The following is a 16,322-nucleotide window of genomic DNA, read 5'->3' as shown; positions in this document are numbered from 1 at the left end:
TTGAGATATATTCTGCTCTTTAATGACATCCTGGAATACAGCCGAACTCTTCCTGTGTATCTGAAAGTCTAGCAAATATATTTCTGTCTTTGAAAATGCAGTTGAAATGTATCATCTTCCTTTTCAGGGACATTGGTGAAATAAGGAGCCAATTCCCAAATCATATATTAATGTAATCTAGCAGAAGGTGAAACCTTCAGATAAATAATCTCTTTCTCAATCTTTCCTCCAGCCCACCCTCTTTCCTCACCCTGCCCACTCCCTGTGCTTCTTCTTTTCTCCTCTCCTCCCTTCTCTCTTCCTCTTGTGCACTCACAGATGGCATGAGCAGAGCAACACAGCTGACAATTAGAAAGCTAGTAAATTTGCTGAGCTATATTTGGGCACAAGATTCATGATGAAATCTTTCATGTATGAAAACCCATTTATGCTGACTTAGCTCATCCAGAAAATGGTTAAGAGTAATCTCCACCCCCATCAGGGGACTTCCACCAGCAGTATGTGCACACTTGCTGGTTGCAGCCTAGAGAGGTGGTGAGTCCTGTGTAGCGGTGGAGGCTTTGGGTCAGACTCCATGGCAAAGTTGCTTCCCTCCCAGCCGGAGTCTAGGTGGACCACACAGCTGCTCTCTCAACTGCCCGAAGGTCAGGAAGGAGCTGATTCCAAACAAGATGCTTTCAAGGAAATTAAACTTCTTAATATGCTGCATTTTCACATATTTCTATAGAAATATGTAAGAAATGCAAAGAAGGAAAAGCTGTAGACCCAAGAGCAAGACATCATCAGAGAAAAGATGATGAAAAGGGCAGAGATATTTCAATTGAGGAGTTTCACCAACTTCCTAATCAGGAGGCACTGGAGATCAATATGAGAGTGATATTGCATGGTATCTGCCATTCACTTTAAATTAACAGTTAGCAATCTAGGGTCCTTCGCACTTTAGCTGCGTCAGCAAAGTTCACAGTAAAGAATCTGAGAACAGAGGATAAATATCTGTGAAGAGTTGGTCCCAGAGAACAATTGTAGATCCTGTACCCGGGGGTAGGGAAGCAGTCCTCTACATACTGGTGCCTAAACAAGATTATTTCCGTTGGGTGTGGCACATGCCACACTGCAGTAAATGTGACACTTATAAAGCAGAGGCCACCAACAGCAAGTAAAAAAGCCATCAGCATCATCATCTTAGTAAAATAAAATTTCCATTCAAACCATTCCACTCAAATGTCATCAAAAGATAAAGGGAAAGAATTCCTTTCCTTCTATAAAGGTGAAGAACCAAGAAAGCAGTCTGGAGCTCTGTCTCATTTCAAATTTACTCCTTGTAGATTTGCCTAATGCCAAACAGATCAAAGCAGGAAATATGCATAAAACCCCCACTAATTCCATTAAGCATCCATTACCATTATATGGAATCAATTTTTCCATTTGTGACTTTCATTGTTAGCATCACGAATCCCCTTCACCCATCATAATCCACCTCAATCTAATCCCTCTCCATCCCCTGCACACACAAGCACAAAATGTTTTCAGAGTTTAGGCACACATGGCACTCTGCCAGTGACAGTCATGCCCCCTAAAACCAAAACAATAAGCAGAATGTGGACTTTGTTCTCCCCCTTACAGGGAGCTCATTAAAGGGTGAGGCTGCACTACCACAAAACAGAGCAAACCAGTTCCTATTAAACCAGTTCATCAGAGACATTGTAACATAATAAGGAACAGGAACCTGAGGTCTGAAAACTTGAAGTTCTAGTCCTAGCTCTGCCCGGTATTCTGATCTTAAATCGTTTCACCACTCTAAAACCTGAAAAGTAGGGTTGAGGTCTCCTCCGTTATCAAAATTCTATGTTACTATGGCTTACACTGGGCTTCCCAGGTGGCTCAGTGGTAAAGAATCCACCTGCCAATGCAGGAGATACAGGTGATGTGGGTTTGATCCCTGGGTTGGGAAGATCCCCTGGAGGAGGGCATAACCACCCACTGCAGTATTCTTGCCTGGAGAATCCCCATGGACAGCCTGGCGGGCTACAGGCCATAGAGTCGCAAAGAGTCAAATGAGAGTCTGAGCATGCACTTGGCTTCTCATAGGTAGCCATTTTCAGTTGTCCCTTGCTTCCTTCCACCCCCCCCCCGCCCCCCGTATCACTAAGTAACAGTAACAAAACATGAGATGACAACCTCAGAATTTCCCTGGTTTTATATCCTACTCCCCCATGAGAATTTATCTAGTAGTATTAAAAATAACCTGAATACTCAGCATATTAGGGCAATGCAAGACACAGAATCTGTACCCTACAGATTCTACCTTGTTCAGTCACTCAGTCGTGTCCAACTCTTTGTGACCCCATGGACTACAGCATGCCAGGCTTCCCTGTCCTTCACCATCTCCCAGAGTTTACTCAAACTCATGTCTATTGAGTCGGTGATGTCATCCAACCATCTCATCCTCCACCTATTGCCCTGGTATTGGGAGAATTAACCGAGTCTGAAAATAAGCCCTCCTCACACTAATCTAGCAAGATGGGACACAATGACCAGATTCCTCAGGTGCTGGAGTCCAGTGTCAGAAGTTAAGGGATTTCGCTCCTTCAGTGTTTCCCCAGGCCTTCCATGTGCAGTGGGCTCACTCCTGGTCAGGTGCTCCCAATCCCAGCAATGCACATCACGTTACCAGTGGCCACTTGCTGGTCAGGAGCCAGGCTTCCTACAGGCTATCCCTGGTCACTTACATGCACAATGGCCAACGTAGAGAGTATAAGTTGGGGAAGGGAGTGTGGCAAGGCAGGTAAGGAGAGGCAGCTGGTGGCAGAATGAGGAGCTGTGTTTCACCAGGGCTTAAATCCAGGAAAAGCTCACTTTGAAAATCATCCTCAAAAATCCATTAAGAAAGCACCATATTAGAGACTGACATTTGGCCCCTCGATAATACTTTTCTCCGGGGTAGGAACAACTGACTCTTTCTTGGGTTAAGCAAGAGATGAAAAAGTTGGCTTGCACTTAGGAGCCATGTTTAAACCCAGAATTACCCTCCGTTCAGGAAGATGCTCCACCCTGGGGCGCCCAGCGGAACCAAGATCAGCTGAGGAAAAGCAAGAGCATATCTCCCATCCTAAGGGAACTCTCCAGACAAGCCTAGGCTTTTTGGGTAATTCGGCATGTAGGATTAGTCACAATATTTAAACTTCTTTCCACAAGTTACTGGTTGAATCTGTATATTTTAAATGTCCTATGATGGAAAACTCCACTGTACTGTCACCAGGCAAGGATACTGGATTTTCTGGAACTGGCCAAATTCAGATATTCTGTCTCAGCCTCAGAACAGTTGATAAATTACAAGTTTCAAATATAGTGATTTTAGAAAATAATACAGGCCCTTGAGAGATAATTCATCTGCTTTTTTCAGACTAGAATAGGAAATGACATAGTATGCTTTTATACACACACACACACACACACACACACTCACAAACACAGAAGTCTGCTCTCCTGTGGCCAGAATGTGACATAATATTACTTTTGACAAACAGTGAAATAACATATTTTTTTTTCTAAGTTGCTTTAGGACAATTTTGGTTTTATACACCTAAATAGTTTTCTCATCTTTGAAAGTAGTTTCATCTTCAGCTTTTCTCTCTACTATTCACTGGGGGGGGGGGGGGGGGGGGGGGGGGCGGTGGGTGGGAAACCTCTGAACTCTGCCCTCCTGAGTAGAATCTCAAAATTCTATCTCGGAATGGTGCATGATCTTTCTGAGGCAATTTATTTTTTTTTAAGCAGGGGCTGCAAGGTTCTGATAACTCTGCAAGATGTTCTGATAAAACTGCAAGAGGGTGAGGCCAGTAGAAATACCGAAAGCGTTCAGGTGATGGCAGTAGCACCCTTGGCTGGCCCGCTCTCCTCAGCCTGCTGCCACCAGCTATCCCATTTCAGGGAGCCACATCCAAGTCACTGCATCCTTGCCTGCTGATACAGCTTCCTTCCCCTGCAAAACAAAGCTGGTGCACACCCCCACACCCGCCTCCTCCACAGACAGTGAACCCCAGCAAGCATCTATCAAGGGCCTGCTCTGGATGTGCCCCAGTAACTGGCGCTTGAATCCTGCCATGCTTTCCTTGTGAGATGAGATAATGAAGCTGGAGTACTGAGGACATCAGGCCAAAGAATACTGGAGTGGGTTGCTATTCCCTTCTCCAGGCAGATTCTTTACCAACTAAGCTACCAGGGAAACCCTGGTCACAAAGTACTCAATCAATTTTCTAATTTGAGGTTACCTGTAACATTTACTGAGCATTTACAATGTGCTGGGTATTACACTCAACATTTTTCATCTAATCTTTTCTATGACCCTAGAAGCACAAATAATTATTATCCCCAAATTATAAATGAGGAAACTAGCTCACCAAGAGAATATGCAGCGTACCTGAAGCTCACACAGGAGCACATGGTGGGACAAGGAGCTGAACCTGCAATGTCTGATTCTGCAGCTGCTGCAGAGAGGTCTGCAACGCAGAGCCTCCCTCTGAAACCCTTCTCTCAGACACAGGCGTGGACTCCAGGCGGAATTCCAGAGGCAGATTTCCAGCAGATGGCTTAGAGGCTGAGAAGACTGGAAGAGCACTGATATCAGCAGGGTGGAAGTGAGGCAGTGGGAACAGCAGCAAAAAGCAGAGAAGGGAAGGGAAATGAATGTTTGTTGAGGACCTGCTGGGCAACTAACTCACAATCTTGAGAGGCATGTGTTACTAACTAACGTTCTTTCCACAGATGAGCCTACTGAGGCCCAGAGGGTTAAATCACACATCAATAGTAAGCTAGGACTCTGCTGAGCTACAGATAAGCAGGTAGAAGTTTCATGTTTCTAGGGAAAGAGAGGGAGGAGATGATATCTCACAGCAAGTGGGACCCTGGACCCCAAGCAGGTGAGGGTCTGGAGGCAGAGGCTGGGGAGGCAGACTGATAAGAAAGCGAGAAAAGGACCTGCAGTGTCTTGGGTAGACATGTCGTTGGAGGAGGGTTTCAGCCAGATGAGGTAAGTTAGAAAGGAAGCAGGGCTGATGAAAGCAGAGACCTCGAAGACAAGGTTATGGGGGAACCATGGGAACAACCTCCTCTTCTCGTGGGCTCGCTCTGCCCTCCCAGCCTTTCCTTTAAGGCAAGCTGTGCTCTGCCTCAGACTCCCCACCCCACCCGCTTCTCTGCCTCCAGATAGCACTTTCTTTACTCCCTCTCCTTTAATTGCCCAAACAATGAAGCTGAAACTGACTTATTTTATGAACTTATTTAATAGTCAGATGCTCTCATTCAACTTTGAAATTAGTTAAACAGACAATTTTCTGTCTCTACCATTGTTCAGAAACTTCACTGAAATTAAAACCAAGCTTCTCCATGTACGGGCATCTTACTGATATTTTCTACATTTCTTTAAAAGGAAAAAAAAAAAAGGTTTCCCACTTTTACCATAAATTATGTACTTTGGCCGGATGTTTCTCCTACTATGTTATCATTTTTTAAAATAAGACTTTGGGATTTCCATGGTGGTCCAGTGGTTAAGACTTTGCCTTCCAATGCAGGGGGCTGTGGGTTCTATTCCTGGTTGGGGAGCTAAGATTCTACATATTGCGCCGCCAAAAAAACAAAACATAAAATAGAAGTGATATTGTAATATATTCAATAAAGATTTAAGAAATAAAATAAGACTTTGAGGATTTGTATGTTTAATTTATAGGTCTTGCTGAAAACACCGAGAAAAAATTTTAATTAGAGGCTCTCAGCCGAAATCTTCTCAGAAATCTTGAGAGTAAAAGTTCTGAAGCAGACGACTGTTCCCTGTACCTGATTAGTGTGGTTTTAATGACAGGGGCTTACTTTCCTCATGTAACAAGGACTCCAGCAGCAGATGATTCTGGAGATGATGCAAGGGTTTAAGGACAGCCCTATGGATGGAACTTTCTGTTCTTCTGCTAGACTAGCCTCAGTGTATAGGCATTATATTCTCTTCAAAGAGACAAAAATCTTAAATATTTTCTAACATGTGCCTCTTGAAGGGAGAATCTGTTAAAATGTTTTATTATTTTAATGTCCAAACCATCATCTTCAATAACAGAATACAACTTCAAGCCTACATGTAAGTGAAAAAGACTTCTCAAAATCTTCGCTCATCAAACATTTGTTAGTTTGTATCTTGTCTGAGGTAGGCCCTGGGATGAGGATTGAGAAAGAAACGAATTATAAATTGTACTCTCCAGGAGCTTTCATTCTGGTATAGGTGACACATAAAAACAGACCATCAAAAGTGTCTCCTTGAAAGAAGAGAGTGGGAACCCAAAAAAGGGGCAGAGGATTGCCTGAAGACACTGGAGAAGGCTTTGGAGAAAAGACACTCAACTGGTCTTGAAGGATATGCAGCCATTTGCCAAGTCAATCAGGGAGCATTTTCAGTGGCAGAAGCCATGGGCTTACTAAATAGAAAAGAAGCTGGAGAGTTAGGGCAGAGTACAAAAGACTTTACATGCTTAGCTGAGGCAAAGGGGCGGGGAGTGCTCTTAATTTTGAGAATGACATGACCAGAATCAAATTTTAGGAAGGAAAGTTACAACCTTGTGAAGACAAGTTTGTGTGAGAAAGTGACCAGAGAGAAGGCACTTGTGGCCACCTGCAAGGTGGGATGAGGGACTAGATGAAATAGTGGCAGAGAGGAGTGGAGAAGGAGCAGATCCTGAGTTTCCAAGGTAGACATGACAGGATTTGCTAAATGACTAGAGGTGGTGTGATAGGGAGGAGACCTCATTGTCAAGGGCAATTCACAAATTTTCAGGCTAGGTGGAGGCTAGCTGGAAGGTGATACCATTCGCAGAACTTGAAAATGAAGATCTTGACAAGAACGGCTGAGCTCAGCTTTGAAGTATTGAGTTTGAGGCCCCAAGAGGAATCCAAGTCAGGATCCAACCAGAGATGCAGAGCTTGAGCCTGCAACCAAAGTACGGGGGCAGATATTGATGGAGGCCCTCTCTGTTCACAGGTGGGGCTGACATCATGAGGGTGGGCCACAACAAAAAGGAAAAGAAGTAGATGGTCCAAGGAGAGCAGAGAGAGAAAATGAAGAACAGGACAAGACAAGGGGAGAGAAAAAGGAAATGAAATAAGGGACCATCTTTATATTTCACACTGTAGGGAAGGTATAGAGATGCCTCAGACCTCTGGCCCCTTCTTCAGGCAACTCTGTGTAAACTGAGAAAGCAGACTACAAACAGACAACACACGACCTGTATTACAGAGGACAAGTGGAAGTAGTAAAGGAAGAGGCAGGAAGAATGAGAAATAAATTACTTTTACTTTGCTCCAAAGTGTTTAATGAGAATTTTTTTTAAAGCCAAGCAGTCTGAAGTAATTCCATACAGGAGAAAATAATCCTACCCTCTTCCACTGTCCTTGAAAGAATTACTCTATTAGACAATTATGAGTTTCAGCTATTTGGAAAATTCACTTAGGTGAGACAGGGTTTGTGAGAGTGTCAAAATAAAACAATTATTTCCATTTAAAATACTCATTTTTCTCCAATCATTTGAAGTAAAAATCCCTGCCCTAAAAAGAAGTAACCAGTTTGGGTCATCTTCTACGTAATACTAGAAATGAATCAAACCTGTATAAAAGTCACTTTAGTGTGGAGTCTAATAGACCATGCGCATGAGGACAATCAATAAATGTTATTTTCCAGTGATGATTAGGCTGGTCCCTCTTACCCAGCAGGCATCCAATCCTCAGACACTTTCCTCTCTTTCAGGCATGAGCTCCCACTGACTTCAAAGGAAGCTTTAAAAATGGATTAAAGCAAAGATCATATACTGACTTCAAAGGGAGCGCTGAAAACACAGAAGATATTTCACAAGGGAAGGGATGGAGATGGAAAGTTGGTTCCTCTTATTGTTTCATGCTTAATGAATACCATCCGTATCCGCTGTGCATTCAGGCAAAAGGGTTTTCTTCCCTTTGTAACACTTTCCATTTTGATGACATCATAACAGTTGTTCATTCTTAAAAAAATTCTAATGATTGCTCTAAACATTTCAGTATTACTTATTAACAGTAAGGCTAAATGTTAATTTTCTCTCTTGATGACATGGTGGCCATGACAATACAATTTTGTCACACCGTGTAAAACAGTGCCATTTTAACTGCATACCATAACATCACTATGGAAAATGATGAGACTTATTCTTGATAGCACAATGTTCTTCTATTATACATAGCCAGATCTGATTCTTAGGTCTCTCTTCCTCTGTTAAATTTCAAATAATTTACTGTAATAACCTTAGAAATTTCTGTGTAAGTGGCCACCAGGCCTGTTGTTTCTCTGAAGGATGATTATTAACGAACCATCACCAACCACATTGACATAAGCAAAGTTCAAAACACTTAACTCTTTGTGGCATTAAAGAGACTCTGAAAATAAAAATATATTTTCAAGGAGGGTTTGTCTTCTCCATAAAAAAATCTCCGACTCATCCTAAAACAATAATTATGATTAATCAGGGGCTTGTAAGCAAGCATGTGAGCTAATAAAACTCCTACAGAGCCCTCTAAACTCACTGGTGTCCTGATCCAGAGGTAGGACATCCACTTAAGGAATAAATAAAACTTGCGTGCAGGTGTAGTTAATGTGGAGGAGGAAAGCAGTCATTTTTCCCTTAATGCTCAGGCCTTTTCTAGGGATCTCCATGCTTCCAAGACTGCCTGTGTTCATGACTGCCCTGTCTCCCTCCCCTGCCCTGTACACACACACATTCTCTCTCTCTCTCTCATAGACAAACACACACACTTCTGGGAGTCATGAGCTGTAAGATGCAGGAAAGAGAGTGAGAGGGAGTCACAGAAGGCTCTCCTCTCCCTCCATGGGAAAAACAGAGGAGGGCATAGCTGAATGTGTTATACAATTCAAAGGAGAGAAAGATCAGAAACCACCTCACATTTGATTAAGGATTCACAAATGAAATAATGAAACCAGTGGGACCACCGCCAACAGTAAGTCAGAATGAGCAAGAGAAATGATTACAACAAACTGGTAAGAAGTTCAAAGGTATAAGTATGCACTGATTTAGCTAAGAAATCCAAATCTGGCTTTAAATGATATGACAAGACCAGATACTGCTCAAGAAAAGTGATGTTTCCAAGACCTCATGGTATATCCCATTAAACAGTTAGAACAAAGTGACCAAAATGTTACTTTTCTTAGTTTATTCCTCAACTGACCCCAAGAGTAAACAGTTCAAATGAAAATTAAAACTGGAAACATACATTCTTCTTATTCTCAAAGAAAAGCCCAGTTTGAGTCTAAATTTGCATCCACATTTTGAACGAGAAAAGTTCTTTTAAGAGCAGAGTTTCATTTCAAAAGAAAAAGTACAAATTTCCTCTGTATTCTATTCATTTTACTTAAGCACAAATAGATGAAACAATGACTATAAGAGAGGCACTGTGCCAGGTCCCATGTAAGACCAGGGCACTGGGAGGAAAGCAAGGCACAATAATGATGGCTCAGGAGAGAATGTGTCCCATGGCCATGAAGAGTGAGAGGCAGATAAAGCTATGCCACGTATCTCACTTAAAATCACCTGAGGAAAAGCCAAGTCGTGGTTCACTAGGAGTGCTGCGGAATTCTAGTTATGAGGGGAGTTTACAGATTTTCTACAAGTAAAAAAGGAATGGGTCCCAGGGTCAAATAAGTTCAACTACATCTGGGAGACATTTGACAGACAAAGTCAGAATAGGTGCTTTACTGTGGCACTTCCCAATACCCCTTTGATGGACTAACATACATCACAAGTTTCCAAGAGAATTGAGCTGGCAGCATTTCTCAAACTTGTTTGACCACAGGATACTATTTTTCACAGAATATCTCATGAAACTAGTGGCCCACAAAACACTTTGGGAAGCCCTGGAAGAGTATGAGCTTGTGTAGAAGACATGGAGCATTTCAAATTGACCAGTCTCAAGTTAAGTAAAAAGTAATTAGAAGACACAGTTGGAAATGTAGGTTAGGGTTCAGATCATGGAGGACTGTGACCCCTCTGAGTATATTCTCCTGGAATCTCACTCTTTCCTTGGCCATCACAATAAGACAAATCTGAATGACTTTAGTTCAAAACTGGCTCTGCCACTTACTAAGTGCAAAACATTCAGCAAATTACTTGACATTTCTATCCCTAAGTTCCCTTCTTTCCCTCATCTATAAAATAGGGTTGCTACAAGGATTCAAAGAGTCCCTGACTTACAAATCACTTATGAACTCCAGAACATAGTAAACACATAATAAATCTTTGTCTGTCTGTCTATCTATCAAAGGCTTGATAGGGAAGCTCTGGAAGAGTGTGGGTTTGTGTAGAAGACATTGAGCACTTCAAATTGACCAGCTGAGCATTTTAAATTTCGAGCCTTTTGACTATTCCTCTGTGCCTCCCATGTTGGTTCAGCATTTCCCTCTTGTTCCTTAAACACTGGCTTTCCCCAGAGTGGTCACCTTAGCCCCTATTCTCTGCTTACTCTGAATGCTCTCCTTGAGAAATGGCTTCACCTTATTTTTTGCTCTACTTCCAAACGCCTTTCCCCCTCTGTATTGCATCTCACATCATCAAACATTCAGCTGCCCAGAACAGAAAGCCTTGGATCCACCCTTCCCTTTTTATACTCCCACCATCCTGCCTTTGCCCTCCACTGCCCCCCTCCCTACATTCAGCTTGTCAACTGATTCATTGACTCCATTTCTGGGATGGTTCTTGAATTAACTGGTACCTCTCCATTCCTGGGGTTTCCCTGATAGCTCAGTTGGTAAAGAATTCACCTACAATGCAGGAGACCCCAGTTCGATTCCTGGGTTGGGAAGATCCTCTGGAGAAGGGAAAGGCAACCCATTCCAATACTCTGGCCTGGAGAATTCCATGAACTATATAGTCCGTGGAGTCGCAAAGAGTTGGACACGACTGAGTGACTTTCACTTCACATCACTTCTCCATTTCTACTGCAGACTTTCATCACATTCTTAGCATCTCTCACTTAGATTTTTGAAGCAAGTTTCTAATTTGTTTCCTTATTTCAATAGGTTCTTCACATTATATTTCATAAATATAAAACTGATTATCTTATTCTCATTTAAAACCTATGAAGATTATAATTTTACATTAAATGGTTTAAACAATAAATTCCAGTTAATGATATTCATGTTGAAATATTTAAAGAGTAGTGTTCTAAGATCTGTGATTTGTTTTGAAAGGCAAAAAAAAACCAAAATGGATTGATGGATTACAAAGGGATGCATGGTTGGATAGACAGGTGATTAAACAAGTATAATAAAATGTTTTTAGTAAAACACAAACTGAATGATAGTTGTACAAGTGTTCATGTAGAATTCTTTCAGCTTTGCTATATGTTTTGAAACTGTTCATAATAAAATGCTGGTGTGTGGAGGATCATGCTGGCTCCCTGCCATCTAGAGGAAAGTATCCAAACATCTCAGGTGGGCCCATCACAGTCTGGCTCCCATTCTTCCCCCTGATTTTATATCCTATTTTGTTGTTTTGTTGTTTAGTTGCTAAGTCAATTCTGACTCTTTGCAACCCCAAGGACTGCAGCATGCCAGACTTCCCTGTTCTTCACTATCTCCTGGAACTTGCTCAGACTCATGTCCATTGAGTTGGTGATACCATCCAGTCATCTCAAATTCTGTTGCCCCCTTCTTCTCCTGCCCTCAATAATTCCCAGCATTAGGGTCTTTTCCAATGAGTCAGCTCTTCATATCAGCTGACCAAAGGACTGGAGTTTCAACTTCAGCAGCAGTCCTTCCAATGAATATTTAGGGTTGCTTTCCTTTAAGATTGACTGGTTTGAAATCCTTGCTGTCCAAGGTACTCTCAAATGTCTTCTCCAGCATCTCAGTTCAAAAGCATCAATTCTTCTGAGCTCTGCCTTCTTTACAGTTCAACTCTCATGTACAGACGCTATGCTCTAGCCAAATGAGTCAAATGCCTTAATACCTTGTAGACTCTTCTATGGCCAAGGTTTTACCATCCTTTTCTCTTTGTCTAGAAGATTCTTTCCATTATTTCTCTACCTAGCAAATGTCTACCTAGCAAACTGTTCTCAGCAGCAGCATCACCTCTTAGATGGCCTCCTGAACAAAATTAACTATCGCTGTATCAATAAGTTACTGTTAGTTTTCCTGCTTGTACTAAAAACTTTTTCTAATAATTATTTTGGCTGCACCACATAGCAGGTGGGATCTTAGTTCCCCAACCAGGGATCAAACCCATACCCCCTGCATTGGAAGTACAGAGTTTTAACCATTGGACCACTTACTAGGAGTTTCTTGATGGACTATGTCTCTCAATTCTTGTATACACAATACTCAAAATAGTGTGGACACATTCTAGGCCATCAAAACATGTCTCTGAGTTAAATTGTGCACCAGATTAAGTGTGCTATTTCTTACACAGAGTTGTAAGTTGCTATCGCTCAGCCTCTCACCTCGTTCAGAAGCAATCGCCATGTCCTCTATTCCGTGTAACAGTTGTTTTCACCACCCCTCATCTTTAACCACAGATAATTGTGATACCAGGCTGTATAGCTGTTCTATCTTAATCCAAATGGGTTATACACACTTCAAGTCTATTTTCTATAATTAAGGAGTAAGAATTTTTTCTTCCTATAAAGACTTTTTTACATCAACATGTAAGAGAGGAGAAAGTCACTTATGACTAGCTGATGTTTGGTCTGTTTCTAAAAGTGCTAACAACAAAAATCTCTTAAGTTTTAAAATGAAATTCTGTTTTATAAAGAAATAGAACCATCAGACACTGAAACACTGAAAAGTCCCTCAGAATTTTTACCAAAGCTTGCATCTAACATTCTTTATCTTCCCCTAAAACTTAACAGGCAACAATCAGCAATAACACTTTAACCTCTCATTTCTCTTCCCTCTCATCATTCTGTATTCTCATTAGAAACAGCCTGTGAACTACACAAAATCTTGTTTGGGGCATTTCTTACTGCTCCTTCCACTTGCTCAGGAAAATTCTTGTCGACTGAACAAGTAAATGTTTGATTCCAAAAAGCTGAATGTTGCCATTCCCTCTACTTTGTCTCCAGTGTCCAAAAACAAAAATGTGATTTTAAACAAATACATTTGTTATAAAGAAGTTTTACTCCAGTTGGAAAAAAAGCAACTTTTTCCAGGTTCATTGTGATGGCATTTGATTTGGGTGGTTAGTACTTCATACCGATTACAAACACTGTCTCTGATCCACTAAATTTGCATTGCTCCAAGGTTCACTGAATTAAAATACCTCCTCCTCGGCCTAGCAATAAATGATGTATTTCTTCACAAAAATCTTCAACAGTGACTCAGAACTCCTCTACAGTCAAGAGAAACCCACAAAGGACCCAACAAAAACAAAAGAAAAATGTTAACTTAACAAACAGCTTTTACAAAGTGCTCACAGTTTTGATGGCATAACAAGCCTCCCAACTTCAGCCTGTTAGCCACTTTCTCAGCGTGCCGGCCTCCTCAGGACCACGTGCATCCTCCTGTATGGCAATTTGTTTGCTGGTCTCCTTTTTGATGAGAGGCAACAACATGGGGTGAAGGGTGCATCCCATATCCCCAGGACATAGAATAATGCCAGGGATAAAGTCAGTGCTCCATAAACTCTGTGTTGACAGGAGGGAAGGAGAGGCAGTGATTGTGGCTCATGTGTCTAGCTTAGGGACATCTTTTAGGTCACAGAAAACAAGGTGAGCATTTACTTCTAGGGCTTAGTTAATTTTCATGTTTCTGGAGTTCTCTCGCCACAGTTTAATATATAATCTACTTCTCAAATTACTAAGCTAGCAAATATCTCCCCTCAAAAGAAATAAGCCAGAGTGAAATTAAATGAGATGATCTGTTGACTCAGTTTGAACCTTCAGGAATTCACTGAAATTAAAACCAGGAGTCATCATGAGTCACTCTTCTTCCTCTTGCACAAGGAAAGGAGATGCAATCATGGAATGGAGCATACAAAGAATAAAGCAGGTCCCTCCAGTACTAAAACCTGCCCCAGTCTCTACATGCCAGTGAACCTAGAAAATGCAAATCCCAAACAGATCTTTAACCACTTACTCGTTTGTTTACATTTTGAGAGCCTTTATAAGAGTAATATCCTTTAGCTTTAAGAGACTATCCTCCTTTCTCCCCATCATTTAATAGTAAAGTAAAAGATTTTTTTCAGATACCTTCCATTTCACCAGCACTAATAGGGCCTCTGGTTTTCTCCTCAATCAATCAGTAAGTTATTTATGGCTAAGTCTCAGAACTGTACAATTAGAGACACTGGAAAACTCTACTAACGGTCATTCATCGGGAACAGCATTTCTAGTCCATAGGGAATCAAACTCAGTCACTATTTGGGTTCACTTCTGGTAATTAAGCATTTCAATAGCCTTCTGCACATCTAGCATGTTCAGCAACAGTTTTGACAAGTATTCTTCCTAAGAACCTAGAACATCACCGTTAGATCAATAATACTGTCTTTATAAGTCACAAAGTTAGGGTGGTCAGAGACCAAGAAAGTCCCCTCCTTCTGCACGAAAAAGATGCTTCTCCTCTGAGGGTAAGAATCAAGCTGCTTCTCTAACAGCAATTTCTGGTTTGTGCTGATTCGTCCTGCAGTTCTTCAGTCTTTTACTAGGTCCTCTCCTGATGGCTAACGGTATTTCAGAACTTTTGACCCTGTCCTGAAACTCCATACATCACACACTCTGTGGTCAAAGTGGAACAAAACAGACTGGTTCAGAAATAATGGTCATATAATGGCCTGATGTTAAGCTGCTCTAGGGAGTTGTGATTTAAAGGAAACTTACACACTTAAAGAAAAAGACTGAGAACTACTAAGAAGAGAACTGCTGTTTCTATTTGGAACAAGTCAACCACTAAAAGGAAAAACTCAGCACTTAAAATGGATTGTTCTCCTGGAAAAGCATTTAACCTTACATGTGTATTGTGCATGTGGTGGTTAATTTTATGTGTCAACTTGACTGGCTAAGAAATGCTTAGATAACTAATAAAACATTTTTGCCAGGTATATCTGTGAGAGTGTGTCTGGAAGATATTAGTATTTGAATCAGTAGACCTAGTAAAAAAGATTGTCCTTACCAGTATGGGTGGACACCATCCAATCTGTTAAGGGACTGAATAGAACAGAAAGGTAGAGGGAAGATGAATTTGCTCTTTCTGCTTGAGCTGGGACATTCATCTTCTCCTGCACTCGGACATCAGCATTCCTGTTTCTAGGACACTGGGACAGAAACTGCCACTTACACCACTGATTCCCCAGTTCTCAAGCCATGGGATCTGGACTGAGTCACACCACCAGCTTTGCTAATTCTCTTGCTTGTAGACACACCAGATCATGGGACTTGTCAGTTTCTGTAACTGTGTGAGCCAATTCCTATAAGAAATGTCCATATATATATGGATACACACACGTGTGTGTGTGTGTGTGCACGCACACGCATACACTTCTTTGGAGAATCCTGATTAACTTGGTACACTGCCTGTAAGCCAACACTTGAAAGGAAGCAGCAATCTCGGGATCAAGAGGCCATTATGAACAAGTCTTATGAGGCTAATCATCCCTTAATTATTTGTTTTTAAACATTTGTTTTACTGAACAAACAATTCAGAAAAACATAATAGATGGGTATACATACCTGTATAGGTTCCATCAAGAGCTCTGACTTAGTCGGTCAAGACGTAGAGAAGGTAACAGGAAAGCAGGAAACCAGTGACAAATCCAATGAACTTAGCGAACGGTTACTGGTTTCTGAGTCCTAATCAGTCTGGAAGAAGGCTTTTGGTGCCACTCTGCATTTCTTGTCCTTTGCCTGTCTTGGACAACAGGTCTCTCCCTCTAAGTGCTTCTCAAATCCATCCACTTCCTTCCCCTCACTGAACATCCCGGTACCAGGCCTGGCTATCTTTCCCCTGGGCCCTGCAATGGCCAATCTCTGCCTTCAGTCTTGCTTCTTTCTTGTCTTTTGCTCATATTTTAAAAGGGTACCTATCTTTCTTGTTTTTGCCTATCTTCAGAACCAGCCAAAGTTCTATTGTTCTATCACAATTATTCATAATTACTTTCATTGTCAAAAGTACTTCCAGTGGGTGAAATCATATGCCTAACTTTAAAACAGCATAATTCTAACCATATTACTCTTCCATTTAACCCTTTCAGTGGGTTCCACCTGCTCTTAGAGTAAAATCCAAATTCTTTGATAAGGTTTTTTAACTTAATTCCACT

At 41.4% G+C, this 16,322-nt stretch overlaps 1 protein-coding gene across 1 annotated transcript in view; it reads right to left on the bottom strand.

Moving 5' to 3' along the window:
* The window catches only part of AKAP6 (A-kinase anchoring protein 6), a 441,039-nt gene extending 425,214 nt beyond the window's left edge, over positions 1 to 15,825 (bottom strand). Inside the window, exon 1 of the mRNA XM_065906586.1 lies at positions 15,736 to 15,825. The gene's annotated coding sequence lies outside the window, so the exon portion shown is untranslated. The remainder of the gene's footprint in view (positions 1 to 15,735) is intronic.
* Positions 15,826 to 16,322: the final 497 nt, after the last annotated feature.

Source organism: Muntiacus reevesi, chromosome 15, assembly GCF_963930625.1.
Source record: "Muntiacus reevesi chromosome 15, mMunRee1.1, whole genome shotgun sequence".
Lineage (NCBI taxonomy): Eukaryota > Metazoa > Chordata > Mammalia > Artiodactyla > Cervidae > Muntiacus > Muntiacus reevesi.
The sequence above is the reverse complement of the archived record's forward strand: the minus strand, read 5'-3'. Positions and strand labels throughout refer to the sequence as shown.